The sequence below is a fragment of the Equus caballus genome, chromosome 10 (genome assembly GCF_041296265.1).
Source record: "Equus caballus isolate H_3958 breed thoroughbred chromosome 10, TB-T2T, whole genome shotgun sequence".
Classification (NCBI taxonomy): domain Eukaryota; kingdom Metazoa; phylum Chordata; class Mammalia; order Perissodactyla; family Equidae; genus Equus; species Equus caballus.
The window spans coordinates 66,271,723-66,286,431 of NC_091693.1; the positions used below are offsets into that span (position 1 = coordinate 66,271,723).

Sequence of the window (14,709 nt, forward strand, 5' to 3'; positions counted from 1 at the left end):
CAATAATAACAACACCACACATATACATTTATATTAAGGAGTAAACATCACCTAATCTGTGGGGAAAGCCCCGCCACTAAATAAAACATTAACAAAGGATAATTTGTTGAGGTTTTTTCCCTCTGGAATAGATTTAAAACACTTAAAGGAGACTCTTAAGAGAAGTATTATAAGAAATGTTATAATAGCAATTTTAAACTAATGTTTCATGTGTGCATTCCTGATACACAGATCCCATCTATATCTAGGCTCTTTTATTGAAAGAGCATGGTTATAAAACTTTATAATTTCTAATCAGAATGGGAGAGATCTAAGCAGCCTGATTTGATCTGCCAAGGCTTCTTTCCTATGGGAAAAGAAGCATTCTGCCTTTTCTATGGATTAGTTCAGAACTAGGGAATTTTATAAAGATTCTAGAAAAGTGTTACGTGAAAATAAATAGCAATGACAGTGAATTAATCTCTTTTAGAGGGAAAATCCCGCGAAGGCAAAGACAATTCCCTCCTTCATTTACCTTTTTAGGTCAGAAAAAGTAGGCCATTAAGGACTATAATTAGTCCAGTAACTGCAGGATGCTCCACTCTACTTTAACTACACAGAATAATTTAATCTCATTTAAATTATGATTAAATGAGATCAGTACTGATTGTGTCATGGAGCCACTAATAAGCCTCAGAAAATTTGCTACTGGAAGGTAGCAATTTTTTCCCCAAGACAAGTGACCAAGAGAATCAGGAATAATCACATTTTTCCTTCCCTCTGTGTTAAATTTATGCCAGGCACCTTTCAATGTCTCAAGAGGGAAAGTATACACTGCTCTTTCTAACTTACCCTCCCAGTCTTTCCATCAGGATAGGCTGTCTTCAAATCAAACAAATTTAAATCGTTAATTCAATAAATGTGTATGAGCCTTGATTTAATTTGTGATTAAATGTGACATTAATAACAGAAAGATAACATTTTCTTTAAAAATGCATTCAACTCTTGGAAATATACATATTATTCACAATTCAGATGTATATCTGATTTAAAAATGTGCATAATCTAAAATTAAAGCAACAGCAAGTTTTTTCTAATTTAAAGTTCCCTTAGGAAAAAAGAACAATGAGCTAACTAATATAGAGACTTCTGTCAACCACATCTGATTCCACACTGTGGAATCTGTCCTAAATAACTGAAAGGCATGTTAAAGGAAAAAACAGCCTTGACCCACCCTCCCAAATTTTTTTTCAATAAATTTAAAGTGTTAGAACTTTTTATTTATACAAAATATAAAAATGAGAAATTCTAAACCTTTGAACACTTTCAATTATAAATGTATTATTTATTTTAAACAAAAATTAAATGGGACATATCAGAATTGATTTCGCCTAATATTTTGTGTTATGCAGTAAACTTGATCTTCACCATCCTCTTTTAAATTAATTAATCTAACAAATATTTATTTAGCTCTTACTATGTGCCTACTGATGGACAAATAAATGATGAGAAAACCTGGCATGGCCTCTCCCTACATGAAGCCTCACTCTAGTGGAGGACAGAGATTAAGACAAGAATGATCTAAATGTGATAAAGTATGGTGCTCCGAAGAATAAGAGAGAACGGATCCAGTTAGGAAAGTCTGAGAAGGCTTACCTGAGGAAGGGACAACTGAGTGAGGTCTGAGAGGAGTAGGAGAAGTTTATTGGGTGAAAAGTTATTAGATGAAAAAGAGAGAACTCTTTGCCCTGGGAGAGGGAAAAGGATATATGAAGCCTTTCTAGTAAGAGTAAGCATTTGGAAGCATAGCACATTTGAAAAAGGAACTGGAGACGGCTGTGAGCCTGGGCCATACAGAGCAAGGAAGAGTACACTGCAAGACGAGGCTGCAGAGGTCAGCAGCAGCCACACCATGTGGGCCCTTATAGGGAGGGTGGTGGCTATTCACCCTGGTTTACTCCTGTCCACCTGGCATAATCCAGCCTCTCATAATGTCCCAATTTGAATGATACATTATGTCAGGCCATGTATAGAATTTTGCCCTTGACCAAAACACACTGGAAATCACATATAAGAATTTTAAAGTTGTGTATGTTTGTGTGTGAAAGAAAGATAGAAAAATAGCAGTATTATAACATGAATTTAAACATGAAGCTAAATATAAAATTACTAAAGATCCTTTCACCTCCAAAGTCTGAAATGCACTTCATAGCTCGTCTTAGGGAGAACAAGATGCCTGAAATTGTACCACATGAATGAGCAATAAAACCTTTCTGCAGGGAGAAGCAGCCTTTGGGTGCCTGGTCACTGCCCTGAATCCCAGTTCCTCGCTGCCCTATAGAGGGTGGGAGGGCTTCTAGCCTGAATCGGGGCAGGAATATGTCCATCAGCCAGGGTGGGGGTGCTATATATACACGTGATAGAGGAGGAGGAAGCTGCCAGGATAGGCCCAGTTCACCCAATAAACTCCTCCTACTCCTTTCAGATCTCATTCAGTTGTACCTTCCTTGTTTAAAGAGAAACAAGTGGTGGGGAAAAGGCAGCTCTGTGGCCCAGTGGTCAAAGTTCCCCATGCTCTGTTTTAGCAGCCTGGGTTCAGACCTGGCGCTGACCTGCTCCACTCTTCAGCCATGCTGTGGAGGCATCCCACATACAAAATAGCACAGATGTTAGCTCAGGGCTAATCTTCCTCAAGCAAAGGAAAAAAGAGGAAGACTGGCAATGGAAGTTAGCTCAGGGTGAATCTTCCTCACCAAAACAAACAAAAACAAGTTGGGGTTGGGGGAAGAGCCAGTAGGGAGAGGAAAGAATGTAGAAAAGAGAGAAAGCCTGGGGTGGGGGAAGGCCAGCAGGCTGCAGCAAGTAATAGACCAATGATTTGCCCCAAATGCCCATGGGCCTTACCCAGTGGGCAGTTCAATGACAATGATGGACAGGAGGGGATGAGGATGAGCGGAAATGTTCATGAAGGAGATGAGAGCAATCATGAGAAAGTTTAGAGAACCACTGCTGAGGAATTGTCTGTGCATCCTTACTGGGAACTCATTGTCATGACATTTGTCTAATCCTGGAATCCTGAGGTATTCTCTGAGATTACTACTGTGACCATGGCTGTTTTCCCTTTGAATATTCCTGGTGTACCTTTGCTGATTTAACCTTTTGATAGTACTTAGTATCAGACGAGTCTTGTGTTACATCTTCTAATCTGATCATCTTTCCACCTGGGCTATAAATTCCTCAGGAAGGGAGCTTTACCATTTGCATACAGAGATGTTCATTGTATATTGTGAAGTTAATAAAGCATTTTAAGGAGGGGGGGGAAAACTCTCATAAGTCATACTTTTAAAGAGAAAAAACCCTTGAAAACCAAAGAAATTTAGGTTTTCTTCGAATTCACCCCAACTTTCAGCCTTCTACTTTACTCATGTCAATGCTAAATTAAATAGAAGAAATAAAATTCAGCCATGTGTATAATTTTGAATCCAAAGAATTGAAATTCATGACGTGGAAATTAACAATGAATGATAAAATCATCAAGAAATAGTCTTAGAATCTTAGTGAACTAATATTTAGCCTTGTCACTAAAGTGGCTTGATATCTACGAACCTTTAGGGTTCCTCCTTATCCACCTTTTTTTTTTAACCTATAGGCTATGATCATTCCAAATCTTCAAACAGCTATACCCTTATGTTCTTGAATTGTATGCCAAGATGATATATAAAGGCTTATGGATGACTACAGAGTTAGCTCAGAGTGAATAAACCTACAGGTGACTGAGGCCACATATCAGGCTATAATGGGAGGAAGTTTACTTGACCCCAAAGCATCATGGATTCAGCAACATAGACAATACTCTGCCCCAAGATGGACTAATTGCCACCAAAATAAAAAAATGACGTAGGGACAATATATACTTAAGAACAAAAGGCAAGATCTGAAAGCCACAAGGCATCATCAATAGTTAAACCAAACATGGGTCATAATCAGTAGTGTTTTTTTTTAACCAGCTTAGAGAATATCAAATATTAGAAAGAAAACCACAGAGCCTATCAAGTGTAAACAAGTCTACACCACTGATAATATACTTTAAGGTTGGCAAAATCTGTGTGGTGATAAACTAATAACACTCAGTGATCTCCACCTATGTAACAGAGGCAAAACAACAACAAACAGCCCTCTCTTCTACACTTTCGACATCCATCTATCAGCCTGCAAGCCTTCAGACAACCTAATATACTGTGACAATTTAAAAATAAAGAAATAGTTACCAATAATCGTACTGTGTGCTCTTAGTTTTCATCAAGTGTGACATATAGGTTACCTTTCACATGAGAAATTGCATTATTTGAATAAGATACATGAAATAACTGGGGTAGTTATTTTTCCTAATATTTACCCCAACCACTTCTGCTATTGGACCAACTTCCTGATCTGCTAAACTTAAAATTTACACTTATCTTCGATATCTCTCCCTCAGTCTCCAAATTTAATAGCTCATTAACGCTTTTTTAATTCTCTTATTACCACATCTATTAACTTTCATAAGCTTATATTTTCCTTACCTATAGGCATATTTGAGAATCATTATCATTATCAGCGTTCTTACAGGTTTATAAAAAATATTATTTTCCCTTAACAATGTTGTTATTTATTATGATGCTTCTCAGCTTTATAAGAATGTTATTTAGTTTCTCCTTTTCCTATTTCCATTTACTCATTCAATTTTCAGAGATGTTTCTTTTTATTATTCAATTTTAAAAGAAATAAGAATTCACAGTTCTTTAAATAATTAAAATATAAAGCCATTTAGTTTTAAGAATCAGTTAACTGTCCTCTCACACATTCCCTTCTATTTGATCATGGAGACATGGGGAGGAAACTCTGAAGAAGAATCGTTCTTCTTTCTGAAGTAACTTCAAAGGTAGAATGAAATGACTAGAGGATTAAAAAACTAAAAAGAAAAAAGAAGATTATTGGGCCTTATAGGAACAAGGCTGCAAGCCACAAAATAAAATACATATGTACTCAGGTGTAAAAAAGGCTCCGGATCACACATTTGCCTTCCAGATACTTGTGGACAGAGTGATAGTAATATTCTTGATGTCACAAAATACTGCCCATTTATTAAACACGGAAAAAAACCTTAAAATATAATTAATTTTCTTTAAAATATAGTAATATATTTTACTACAGTAAAATGTAGTACACCTTTTTTCTATTGTAATATATTGACAAGTAATCCTTTGTTAGATCACTGATTGGGGATTAGTGATATATCTTGATTTTGGGCTTAATAACATATCTGTAAACTGATGATAAAAAGATACAAACCTACAATTTCTATCAATATCTCTTTCTCCCTTGCCTTTGCTGTGGCTTCCTAATGGAGGGAGAAGCAAGCACAAGCCTGTTTAGGAAGCACAGATTTAAGTCTCTAAGGTATTTTTGTTTTTGTTTTTGTTTTTTGAGTGGAGGGGTTACTATTTCTCTTTTGCCCTGTAGTGGGGGCAAGAGAGGCATGTGAATCCTTCTGGGACAGGATGAAAAAGAAAATAGGTAGGACTCATATGTGGGTCTATTCTATTTCCCTTAGGAAAATTTGACCAATTTGAGTAACTAAGATCTGAACATGTATCACAGCATTGAGATTATGTAATGGCATTTAAATTTAATAAAAGATGAAGCAAAAGAAGTCAACGAGATAGCCTTCTATTTTCAAGAAGGTGTGATATGAAGAAAAGAAACTCGTCCTGGAGGAGACTCAAGGAGCCACTAATGAAAAATGATGGCAAAATGCTTAAACAACCTAGGGGCAGAGTGGAAACCCAAGAAATTTACCAACTGTTATTTAATTTTAGAAAATAAAGCTAAGGAAATTTCTAGGAAGATGATGGAATAAGCTAAATGCTTATTCTTAGGAAATCTATTACAGAACCACCAAAATATCAGAATCAATGAAAAGCAGACCAAAAACCTAATAAGATAAAATTAAGAACGTCATACAACTCTAAATCAGTTAACTTAAGTCTAAGGAACAAGAATTAAAGCCACAAAGCGGAAGAGAGGCTGCAAGGGTCCATGAAGACACCTAAAATAGTGGAAACCCCTAAATCACTTGAATAACTAACAGATATAAACAAACACTATTTTAAAAGATAAAAGAAGAAATAATGATTGCTCCAAAAGGGAACACACTGCCATAGTGAAAGACAGCATTAAACTTAAATGGTTTAGAGAGTCTATTCGGAGAAAAATGGATTTGCCTGGGTCAAGTGTCAATGAAGACTTGAGTACAGCAAACATAATCACATTTGAAGTAGTGAAGAGATGCCAGAACACAAAAGAAACATTCAGATCTGGGGGAAAAAACACAAAAAGCTATCATCATCTCATTACCTCCTTGGACATGGCTATTCTGGTGCAATATTAACAAAATCAATTATGTTTCCTTAGACAGATTTACTTAAAATATATTCTTTTAAACCTTCCATTCTAAGATCATTTAATTTAGTTGCATTTCTGATGAATAAAATATCATATAACCCCAAGAGCCTGCAGTCTGGATGCCCCACTACCCTGCAGCCCTTATTATTCAATAAAATAACTTGAACCTCAATGTCTCCCCACTCATCACAACCTCCCCTCCCCGTTCACAAAGATCCAATCTATCTGGGCATAAGGGGATTGTGTCACTGTCCCTGGGGGGTCCTCTACACTGTACCACATTTCTCTCAGTGCGCTCCCCCTGCACAGTGCCCGCTCTACCATTAATCCCCCAAACATCACTAACACGTGGCCACGGAGTATAGAAGTTTTTTATGAACATTTTGGAGGTAAAAGAGTTACAATTATGGAGAGAGAAAATTCCCTTAAACTGGATCCTAAATACGACTGTCTTCCAAATTCAAAGAAAATATGAATATTGGCAGACCCTCATTCCAATGACTATATCCCTATCTTATTATCCTCTCTCCAGACTTTTCTCTTCCATTTCTCTTCTCTTGTTTGAGTCTTCAAATCTTGAGAAATTTTTCCCCCTCAACTGCTCTCATCTTGACTATTCACCAAAGCAATTTATTTTTGCTGCTGCCTTCTACCAGATCAGCCCAAAGGGCTACTCTTTTCACAGCCTCAATCCACTCAAGATGTCTTTCTAAATAGCATGAAATAGACACAATATAGGTATGCCAGATGTTCTCTATTTGCCTCTCCAAATCATCTCTCTGACCTCCTCTACCTTGTTTTGTGCTTCAAAATGCTCACCTCTGTGGACTGTATCATGGGGTTCCCTTGCCATCTGACATATAATTAATTAGGTTCTTCCAATGCAAGGCACTAACAGGTTGAAGGGCAAGAGGAAGGAGGACAGGGTGTTCATTCCCCCACTTCCCCTGCTGCCAGGCTGAGGGCTAACAGTGAGTACATTCCTCTCCTGAAGGCCACAGTTCCTGTTAGGCAGGCAGCCTTCTAGCTCTAAATCTCATCAGGTTCTAGTAACATGCCTCTTGAGATTAACAGCTGTTAAAAAAGCTACTCCAAACGCTTATCCAAAATGCTTATCATCCCTTGTTGGTTTCCTTTAACTCTGCCTACACTTTCATTAAACTGTCTTCAGGCACCCTACGTGAGTGTGCCGTCCATTTCCTTCCAGGATCCTGGCTGACACAGCAGGGAGGAAAAGAAACTAATTAAAAATCATATTGACATCCTCAGAGAGATTACAAAGAATACTCATAATACAAGAATTGGTTGTTATGAGAAAGGAACAAAAAAGAGTTCTTGAAAATTAAAAACATGACAGCTGAATAAACATGTCAATAGAAGCACTGAATAACAACCAGGCTGAAGAGCAAATCTGTAATTTGACAGATGACTTCAGGGAACTCTCTAAGGTGTAAAGTAAAAAGACGAAAAAAGAAAGCACATACTGGAAAAGGTCAAGATGAAGGTTTAAGGCTTATTTAACATTTGGTCAAAAAGGACAGATATAACAGAGATAAGTAATGGAAGAAAAGAAAGAACAAAAGAATAATTTGAGCTTCAGATCGAAAGGGCCCAAGTGCAAAGGATCAATAATTAAAGGCGGGTCGGGAGAGACACGTTCTGACACATACTAATGAAATTTCAAAAATATAAGGATAAATAAAAACATCTTAAGCTCCCAGAATATCCTTGATCTTAGGAGACACATGATAAAGTATTTTGGGGTGAGGTGTTTGTAACTTTCAAGAGGTTCAGCAAAAGGAGAGAAAAAAATAGAGAAAGCCATTGTGGCAAAATGTTAATATGTGAATCTAAGTGAAGGGTATGTGGTATTTACTGCATTATTCTTTAAATTGTTCAACAGGTTTAAAAAAAAAAGTTGGACAAAAAAGAAAAACAAGGCTCCTAGAGAAAGGTAAAATAAAACAAACAAAAACAGGTTTGATAAAGAAGAACGAGACTGAGATGGCATAACACTTCTGATTATAAACACTAGATGCTAGAAAACAATGGAACAATGTCTTCACAGTTCTGAGAGAAAATGATTTTAACCTAGAATTCTAGTGAACTATAATGAAACCTGAGGGTAAAAACACTTTCAAATATTCAAGAGCCAGAAGGCTTAATTCCCATACACTCTTTAAGAAAGAAAAAAATTAGTAATACTGAGTTTATGCAATCTAAACAACATAGCAGTGAAATATTTAAATGAAAAACTAGTTGAAACTGCATCTTCATTACTATCATGCTGGTCCAAGCATTATAGCAACTACTGCTGAAACACTGCAATGGCCTTTTAACTGGTCTTCATGCTTCCACTGTTTTGCCCCTCCTATCCATTCCCACACAGGAGCCAATGTGATTTTATTTTATTATAATTTAATGTTCCATTTTATTTATTTTTTTATACAGGTAACATATTCACATTGAACAAAATACATTCATATCATTTGAAAATAGAAAGTAGAAAAAGGCATTACACCCTTGAGACCCAGACAGTGGGGTCTCTGCACTTTAGAGAACATGCTGTAGGCCTCTTCCAGCTGCATCCCTCCAACAGGTGAAGAGTCCAGAGAGCCTAGAGCCTAGGGCATTTACCCATCCAGACCATGTTCCAAGTACTTGAATCCCAGGGGTGTCTGCCCAAATGGGCTAAGACCACCCACAGGGCCTGCACATGGGTTGTCCTCCCTATGGCTGAACACAGTGCCCATCGGCACACCCCTGGGCTCAGGGAGTGGGTAAGGGGTAGCTGTATGTGGGGTGTGCACAGAGTCCTTATATGAGAGCAGGGTGTCCATCCTTCACGGTATAGGTCTGAGAGTGGGGTTAGGGTAAGAGGACAGAGTGGACAGGTTACATGCTGGCCAGGGCCCACAATATCAGAGTGGGCCTGAGAAAGCGCATATAGCGAAAAGCCTAGGTCCCAGCTCTGTCCCCAGCCAAAAGTCTTCCCTTGCCAGAGACAACCACTGTTTCTGACACAAGAGTGATCATTTTAAATCACAAATCTGATAACATAATCTCCAACTTAAGATATTTTAGTGGTTCTCCATTACTGTTAAGATAAAATCCAAAATCCTTAAAATGGTCAATACGGTGCTTCTCAAACTATAATGTGCATTAGAGTCACTTGGGGATTCAAGTCTGATTCAGTAGGACTAGGATGAGGCCTAAGATTGTGCATTTCTAACAACCTCCTAGGTGATACAGATGCCACTGGTCAGTAGGTGACAGCTTGAATAGAGAGCCTATAAGAGATTAATATTCCTTTTGAAGCTATGATTTCAGCTACCCTAGTTAGGGAAAGAGACTTTCCTCCTGGCCTACCCACCTCATTTAAAAAGAAGCTGCAGCTGGTCCAGGCAGATTGGAGAGAGGGTGGATAGAAATTGCCAAGTAATAATAATAGCTAACATTTATTCATTCATTCAACAAATATTTATTGGACATCTGTTTGTATGTGCTAGCACTGCCTAGAAAGCACAGCAGTGAACAAAAAAAGTCTCCATCTTCATGGAGCTTACAACCTAACAGGGCAGACAGAATCAACAAGTAAATAAATAAAAGTGTTTGGGCTAAGAAGAAAAGTAAGTCACGATGAGGAGCTAGGCGGTAAGAAGAGGTGCTATTTTGGGCAACTGAGGCATATACAAGGATAGATTTAAGGTTTTTTGCTGTACTAAGCACTAAGGCAGCCACTGTGCTGAGTACCTTAAAGAGCAAGGTGGCATTATCTCATTGATATGAGGTGCTGTTGTCTTATTTTGTAGATGATAAAACTGAAGCTTAGAGATGTTAAGTAATTTGCTCAAGGTTAGACAGCTGGCAGAACAAGGATATGGACCCTGGCAGTCTGGCTATTACCAATTTCTGTATTAATTAGCTTTTGCCGAGGCAAAACACAACCAGAAAATCTCAGTGGCTTGCAAGTAGGTATTTCTTGCTCATGTTACCTGAGGGCGGAGCTCTGCTGTGCTCAGCTCGGCTCCCTGTATCTTAACACTCTTCAAGTAAGACTTGAACTGTTAACCTCTGAACTGCCAGGTTGGGCCTGCCAGTTTATGACAAATATAAGTAATTCAAGTATCAATATCACCAGACACACAAGAAGAGGATCAGCAGACCAAGAGGGATAAACTAACATTGAATCAACAAAATTTTCCCTTTGTTGGTTTAAAACTTCCAAATTTCAATCACTTAAGCTTTTCTTTAAAGTTAAGGGAAAAAAGTTTAATATGCAGTAGATCACTCTACTTTTAGCAGCAGTTCTTAATCTTTGGGGTTACAATCTCTTTGAAAATCTGATAAAATTTGGGCTCTCTCCCAAGAGAAATGCTTGTTAAGTCTACACAAGTTTGCACCCAGTTTAAGGGACACACAGGCTCCTGGAAACACCACAATCCTCAATTTGAGAACCCTTAAATTGTAACCTGCCAAAAGAAACCTCTGCTCTGAAAACTGCCTTCTACTCCCTGGTGAACAAGAGGGATTCTCTTTGACTAATTATTTCATTTAATTAAAAGACAGTTAACTCTAATTATTAGCATATCAAAAACATAGTTATACCATCTTAAAACAGTTCTGCAGCAAAAAAGAATAAGGGCCTAGCTAGCTGTTAAGAACTACTTATTTCAGCTTCCTTGAAGGCAAGTTTTATTTATTGATTACCTGTAAGTGAATTAGTCATCAATATTTTTGTTCTATGGTGGCTGATTTTCCCTCTGTACTCAGTGGCTTACAAGTATGTTGTTGAATACAATTCTAGGCCTTGGGAAATACAAATATAATTGTAACTTATCCTAAGTCACATACAACTTTTTTTTAAAGGAAGGTTAATTTGCCTCTCCTTCTCCCCCAAATCATGAAATGCATCCCCAGACTACTAAGAAATTATTTAAGGTTCTGTATCATTCTTCAGTTTCATAGTGTATTGTTGACTATTTTTTTATAAACAGAGTACTACTAAAATTAAAATGCCATAGTGGAGCAATGAGGCAAACAAAACAGAAACTTTTGATACTTGATGTCCCATGTTTCATTATACAATAACTGAATCACAATCTGGTAGAGCTCTCATTAACACAACATATCCAAATTATTACATGGCTAATACAAGAAGCTTAAAGTAAATAGGGATATAAGGATGCTTAAACACATACTTAAACAAGGCCAGCTGTGTTAGTGACTTGATCTACGTTATCCTAAAAGAGAGCTAAGACAATACAGTAGTTGACTATAGAATCATAAAAAATAGGCATTTTATTTAGTCATCATTTTTTCAATAAAAAAATGGCAATAACATTTGAATCGAATAGATCTAGGAACAATTATAAATACATATGTAAATTTATATTGTTTGCATTCAACAGAATCAACAGTAAAATATTCTTTAGTTTTGAGATGCATTATAGTGTTGAGATTAATAGACCAAACTCTGGAGACCCAAATGCCTGAGTTTAAATCCCAGCTCTGCCCCATACACTAGCTAGGTGAACAGGGGCAAGTTAGATAACCTCTCTGTGCCTCAGCTTTCTCTTACCAAATGGGTAAGTTAATGGGTGACTGCAAGTACAAGGCTTAGAATGGCAACTGGAAAAAAAAAAATTCAAGCACTAGAATGTAAGCTCTATAAAGGTAGCAATTTTTAACTCATTTGCCTAAAGGTAGCAATTTTTAACTCATTTGCCCACTGATGCATGTAGTGCCTAGAACAGTGCCTAAAGATAGTAGGTGCTCAATAAATACTGTGGAATGAATGACTGACATCGTTGTTATAAAAATGGTTATTTCTGGATAGATAGAAAAACTGAACCAGTTAAGCTCAGCTATTTAAACTTGGAAATTTTCCGTTTCCCCTCAAACTCTCTCCCTCTAAAACAAAATGGAAACATAAGCATCCTTACGTTGCACACCCAAATCTTCCCCTCAGGCCCATAGCAACAAAACATGACAGATGAACTAGATTTTGGTTGAGCTAGAGTGCCATCTAGTGCTCACAAAGCTACAAGCTGAGAATTTGGAGTAAATTTTCATCCAGTGTGATGAACAAAGGAAAAAAAAGATACAAATGCCAAATCCATTAGGAAAAAATCTGTTCTATCAGCAGCCAAAGTCTCTGAAAGAAAGGTATTTCTAAAGAAAATTAAAGAATTGCAGCTTTTAAAATTAGTATATTATATTAGAAGAAATTTATTTCAGAGTATATATTGAAGTTCTACTTATCATAAAGGTCATTCCGTTAGGAATAGAGAGCAGTGTATTTGAGCTTATTTTCTTTTTAATGACGTCTTTTTTTGGTCCTATTAGAAGAAACAAAAGTACTCATTATAAAGATTTTGGAAAAATGCAGAAAAGCATAAATGTGGCCCAAAGATAACGACTGTTAGCAGTGGAGATTATATGTATATTTCCTAGATTTAAAATATACATGGGAAAAATATTCCAATTTTAATCAAATATTTGGCCAAGATATTAAAAACAAAATATGAGAAAATGATAAATAATGATGTTTTCTAAACTAAAATTAAGAGCTTCCCTGCATTTGAAAAGCCCTAGCCTCAACGTAACATTGTATTCACAGGGTAACATTTTAAAAAAATTGCTGTCAGTTATGTAATCATTTTGGTCTGGTTCTGCAATAGCCAAAATCTATAAAGACTGGGGCTTATAAAATATAAAAAGATAAATTATTCCATCTGTTCCCTTTCAGATTCCACTAAATTGATAGTAAAGTATACCAACTTGAGTTTGGGAGATTTGGATAGAAATGTGGGTTTGCAACGATGTTTAATCTCATTCATTATTCATTTGAGAATGCACATAAAAGTTGTGGGCTTTATTTTTAACTCTCTTTTCCCCTCAAATCATAGACACAGCTGAGATTTGAGTCACAGCTCATTAGATAATCATTAAGTGATGAAAAAAGAAAGCTGTCTGCCACTTCCCACCTTTTGGACAAATGCTGTTTTACTTTTAGTACAAATAATGGGAAGCAGGGAATTTCCTAGGATTGCACAAGAATAATGGGGGACAGAAGAATCATGGGAAGAAGAGAAGGAAGAGGAAGATCGGGAAGCTGCTAGATGCAGGTGGGCTGGCCTCTCCAACTGAGCCTTGGTGGGCCTCAGCTTGTGAGGGAGCAGGGCCTGAGGAGGAGCATCCATTGGCCAGGCTGGTGTGAGGCTCCTTTACCCAGAGACTGGTTGAAAGAGTGGGGAGGGGGCAGAGCCTGGGCTCATACAATTACTTGCTGAACTATACTCTTTTCTAGACATTAATTAGGTTCCTGGGCATATAACCTAGATCACAACTGTCTTCACAACATGTAGGGAGGCTCACTCTGCCCAGCCCCTAGCTTCAGGAGATATGCTGTTGCAGTAGGCTGCTTTTAAAATGGCTCCCAATGATCTCTGCCTCCTAGTATTCACTCTCTTGTATAAACTGCTCCCCTTGAGTATGGGCTGGATCTAGTGACTTGCTTCTGATGAACAAATGAAGGCAAAAGTGATGGCTTGTGGCAGCCTCCCCAGTCACTACCTAAGCCTGGACTCTGCTTCTCCCCTTGGCACAACTGGGCACTTTTTTTGAGGGCAGTTGACCTGCCTGGTCTCTCTCTCCCACCCAAGGGCTTGTGTACCATCAACATCTGAAATAAATAATAGGATATCTGAGCAAACTTCCTAACTCCGTGCTTCAGTGACCGCAACAGCTTAGAATCTAAGTGCATGTATAGTTTCTAAGATAAACCACCCATCCTGACTATGTATTATTAATTTTACTGCTTTTTGCAGTTTCTATTTACTATTTACCACTTGGTATGAAAATACGTCAGTATTTTAACAAGTATTGCTATACTGGTTGAACATCAGCCCCTAGTTTATGCTGTAAGGTTAATCCATTTCATGAGACTCAACATTCTAGTTCCACTTCCTTTCAATGATTTTTTAAATATAATTAACAGAATTTGTACAGCTTTCTTTTAGCCATCTCAATCTTTAAATTATGATGCTACTACCACATGTAAACTGCCAAGCTGTTTTATTTATAAAGCCCGACACTGCAGTGAGAAGGAGCTTTGACAAAAGTCATAGCTGCATGTTCATACATGCACTGACAGATGGCGAAAGGAAAATAAAAGGGGGCCACAAAAAGGAAACAAAAATGAGGCCAAAACTTAGTCTGCAGGAAAGTACAACAGTGCATTAATTACTTCCAGCCAGTCAGCAGAGGTCTGGTTTGGGCATG

At 37.4% G+C, this 14,709-nt stretch overlaps 1 protein-coding gene across 2 annotated transcripts in view; it reads right to left on the bottom strand.

The window, feature by feature from the left end:
* SESN1 (sestrin 1) overlaps positions 1 to 14,709 on the bottom strand; it is a 105,617-nt gene that overhangs the window by 75,419 nt on the left and 15,489 nt on the right. The gene's annotated exons all lie outside the window — the stretch shown is intronic.